This window comes from Oncorhynchus keta, unplaced genomic scaffold (genome assembly GCF_023373465.1).
Source record: "Oncorhynchus keta strain PuntledgeMale-10-30-2019 unplaced genomic scaffold, Oket_V2 Un_contig_18275_pilon_pilon, whole genome shotgun sequence".
In the NCBI taxonomy this organism is placed as follows: Eukaryota; Metazoa; Chordata; class Actinopteri; order Salmoniformes; family Salmonidae; genus Oncorhynchus; species Oncorhynchus keta.
Window position 1 is genome coordinate 35,001 of NW_026280838.1, and position 4,617 is coordinate 39,617.

The 4,617-nt window shown below is 43.7% G+C and overlaps 1 protein-coding gene and 1 pseudogene across 1 annotated transcript in view; both read right to left on the minus strand.

Moving 5' to 3' along the window:
* Positions 1-4,611, minus strand: part of LOC118377934 (N-acylneuraminate cytidylyltransferase-like) — a 36,655-nt gene extending 32,044 nt beyond the window's left edge. The window contains exon 1 of the mRNA XM_052503899.1: positions 4,570-4,611. The gene's annotated coding sequence lies outside the window, so the exon portion shown is untranslated. The remainder of the gene's footprint in view (positions 1-4,569) is intronic.
* Positions 1-4,614, minus strand: part of LOC127920084 (N-acylneuraminate cytidylyltransferase-like) — a 14,881-nt pseudogene extending 10,267 nt beyond the window's left edge.
* Between the last annotated feature and the right edge of the window lie 3 nt (positions 4,615-4,617).

Consider the following 4,617-nt stretch of genomic DNA (forward strand, 5'->3'; position numbering starts at 1 on the left):
AATAAACTAATGAAGAGGAATTTATCTTACACACACACATCCAAGAGGATTAAGGTTGGATGGACTAGACACACACACACACACACACACACACACACACACACACACTACAGGCTCTCCTATGCTGAACATGCAAAAATGAATTGAGTAACTGTTGACTGTGACCTATGACCAACTAATAACCAGGCTGATGAGGCCTTAAGAACCGATCCTGGTTTAACTTTAAAAACAGCAGAATAGTGAAAACCCTTAGTGGCCAAAACAACATGTATGTGGAGACAGAAGAGCTGACTGGCCAGACTGCAATATAAACCTGACTACCAATTACTCAAATGTAATTTGCTTACAGAGAATGTATCCCTTCACATATACTTCCAGAGCCTACAGACTGGTGTTGAAGATCATGTAGAACACTCGTTCCTCATCAAGCAGATGAACACTAGTTTGGGTCTTATTCGACAAACCCCATGGTTTACCCCCTGCCTATTACCAGACCACTGTTTCTATAATACCTTTTCTAGATATGATTCATCTTCTCCTGTATGTACAAACGTCATTTATATTTTACATACAGCCTACCCACAGTGTATATTAACCAATCAAGTAGCAGTCTTGTGTGACAATTAAAGGAGGTACTGTGGTCCTCGGCAGCTCAGTTGGTAGAGCATGGTGCTTGTAACGCCAGGGTAGTGGGTTCTACTCCTGGGACCACCCATACCAAGCATGACTACGTTGCTGTGGATAAAATGACATATCTGCTAAATGGCATAAGTTATTATATTAAATCAACAGGTTTATAATTCTCTCATTATCATCCCTGTGTGTATTGTCCTGCGTACATCATGGTATTAAAGAAGTTGAAGTTCAGATGGTCTCCTCACTATTCCTTCAATCGAAAAGGGAAAACTGATCCTAGACCAGCACTCCTTCCTGAGGTGCTTTGTGAATATGGGTCCCTTTAGGGGCCTGGTGAAAGTTACCTGCAAAACACCTTCCTCTATAAGGGCTCTGGTGGAAAAATAGAAAGACCCGTTCTCACACAGCTCTCCATCCCAGTCCTGTCTCCGGGGCCTGTTGGATGGATCCAGGTTGAGAGGCTGGGTGGCTACACTACCTGAACAGGAGAGAGAACACATCATCATTATGAGTTGATAGGAAACAGTCTGGTTTCTGGTTATAACCTGGTCAAGGAGACAAACTCACTTGTTTACTCACACCCCCATCTCTCTATTGTGATACAGTCACGTGGACAGGAAAAACTCCTGACCCTACTTCAAATCAAATTTTATTGGTCACATACACATGGTTTACAGATGTTAATGTGAGTGTCGCGAAAATGCTTGTGCTTCTAGTTCTGACAGTGCAGTAATATCTAACAAGTAATCTAACAATTCCACAACTACCTTATACACACAACTCTAGAGGGATGGAATTATAAAGTAGCCTAGGGGTGTTTTTCCCCCACTGAGATGAAGCCTAATCCTGGACCACAAATCATTTTCTATGGAGATTCTCCATTGATCTTGCTTTTAATCCAGCATTAGGGTTCATCTGTATCCTGGAAACCATGTCTAACTGAGGTCCCTAAACATAACACATGGCTGTCCTGTACCTCCTTTCTTCACCTCCTGTGAGGTCCTAAACATAACACATGGCTGTCCTCCTTTCTTCACCTCCCTGTGAGGTCCTAAACATAACACATGGCTGTCCTGTACCTCCTTTCTTCACCTCCTGTGAGGTCCTAAACACATGGCTGTCCTGTACCTCCTTTCTTCACCTCCTGTGAGGTCCTAAACATAACACATGGCTGTCCCATACCTCCTTTCTTCACCTCCTGTGAGGTCCTAAACATAACACATGGCTGTCCTGTACCTCCTTTCTTCACCTCCTGTGAGGTCCTAAACATAACACATGGCTGTCCCGTACCCTCCTTTCTTCACCTCCTGTGAGGGTCCTAACATAACACATGGCTGTCCTGTACCTCCTTTCTTCACCTCCTGTGAGGTCCTAAACATAACAAACACATGGCTGTCCTGTACCTCCTTTCTTCACCTCCTGTGAGGTCCTAAACATAACAAACACATGGCTGTCCTGTACCTCCCCTTTCTTCACCTCCTGTGAGGTCCTAAACATAACAAACACATGGCTGTCCTGTACCTCCTTTCTTCACCTCCTGTGAGGTCCTAAACATAACACATGGCTGTCCTGTACCTCCTTTCTTCACCTCCCTGTGAGGTCCTAAACATAACACATGGCTGTCCTGTACCTCCTTTCTTCACCTCCTGTGAGGTCCTAAACTTATAACACATGGCTGTCCTGTACTCTCCCTAAACATAACACATGGCTTCCTGTACCTCCTGTGAGGTCCTAAACATAACACATGGCTGTCCTGTACCTCCTTTCTTCACCTCCTGTGAGGTCCTAAAACACTATAACACATGGCTGTCCCGTACCTCCTTTCTTCACCTCCTGTGAGGTCTAACATAACATGGGTGTCCTGTACCTCCTTTCTTCACCTCCTGTGAGGTCTAAACATAACACATGGCTGTCCTGTACCTCCTTTCTTCCACCTCCCTGTGAGGTCCTAAACATGACACATGGCTGTCCTGTACCTCCTTTCTTCACCTCCTGTCAGGTCCTAAACACAACACATGGCTGTCCTTGTACCTCCTTTCTTCACCTCCTGCCAGCGGAAGTGGTGTCGTCGGACCACGGAGAAGACGGACGTGAAGCCCTGCTTGGTGATCATCTCCAGGGCCTCCTTCAGGTGGAAGGGGTGCAGGCAGGGAGACGTGGCCTGGATGTGACAGATCACCTCCACCTCTGGAGGAGGACAACACACAGCAGACTATGAGATACCAGAAGAATATGAGAAACAGTATGAGATTTGAATAATTGTGTATATGCTGCCACTGTTGTCAATTGAAGCTATGGAGTGGGTCCCACTTTATTGGGATAAACCCAAATGTTGCCTCATAGATCACAATGAATAAGACTACATGGACGGGGGGACCTGATCCCAGATCAGTATTCCTACTCTGAGATACTTGATACATGCCGTCCCAGAGCCTTTAGTCAAGCTAGTGGCTAAACAAGTTCTGCATATATTACATTACCAGCTGACATCTATAACAAAGCGCTGCCAAACAGTCATTACAAAGATAGTGAAGCGTCACAAAGGGTGTGGTTCTGTCACAATAAAATATAACCAACGTCGCCGTCGCCACTGTTGCCACAGAGAATCTTCCTCACGCCTCCCTCCTTGTCTCCTTCTCACAGCACATTGGAGCAGAAGATCTGATCACAAGGAATCAAGGAAATACACTTGACATTCACCCCCTCCCTACCTGGGTTTAATCGGGCGAATTCCTGGATGGTGTCAAGAGAGCTGGAGGAGTCTTTGGACACCTCTGGGCTCCTGCGGTGAACCTGAGCTCCCCATGCCTTGGCTACCTTCTCAATGTCATCATGGTCAGTTGATACCCACACACTGGGAGAAAGAACGGAACAAGTTGATCCCTCAGGCTTTGTAACAAGTAGGCTACATCAGTGCAATCCAGTCTTGTGTGACCGAGCCCAAACCAGGGGGTTCATTCAGAGACTGTACACTAACTTTCAAATAACAACATTATCCATGCACCCAAAACAAGAATGTCAACATGCTTTCTCACATTTAAAAATACTAGTTTAGTATAGAATACTACAGTACCTAAAATAGAGATTCTGTAATAAACTGTAGTATATCCCTTGCTCATGTGTAGTACTTAGTAGAAATGTTGTAGTATACTGTAGAATACTATAGTAATATTACAGTAGTATCTGCAAAAAACACTTTTTAAGTAAATTCTGCAATGTCCCCAAAAACACTACCCATTTAACTATAGTAAATACTAGAGTAATGTGCATATACCCTACCACATTCTCCTCCTATCAACCCCCATAAGTGAGAAACCCACATTTTAGTACAACCCACGTATTGTGTTCCCTACAGTTAGAAAAGTAAAGTGCTGACCTATCTGTTCAATACACCCCAGTCCGATCTACCTACAGGTTATGGGAAATTAGCTATTTTAGTATGTATCTAGTAAGGAGAGAAAGCCTCCACTTCTATGTCAAAGATATAAAAACTAAAACACTATAATAAATACTACAGTCCGCAAAACACTACACGATACTATAGTATATACTAGTTATTTATGTATACTATAGTTAACTGTAAATAATACACTACACTACAGTGAATAATACAGTAAAGTCCGCAAAAAACACTACAGTGAATACTATGGTATTGATATCATAGTATACTAGCATTTTTTGTGGGTTGTAAATGTAGCTAGCCTACCAAGCTTCTATCAAAGCAACTCTGTATACAGTAGTTAGATTGAAAGACATTTGACTATTAGATTGAACTGAATTACCTGTCAAACTGTTTGAGTCCACTGCAGCTCTCAGAACCCATCCGATGAGGGACACCGGCGAGCATTTTGATATTCTTCAGGGGATCCCTTGCTGCCTCCTCGCCAGGATCAGGGCTGCGATGTGTCTCTTCTCACCGCTGTCTTTAATAACCTTTGCTTTTCTGTCTCTCACATCTCCGATGCCCGATAGCGTACGTTT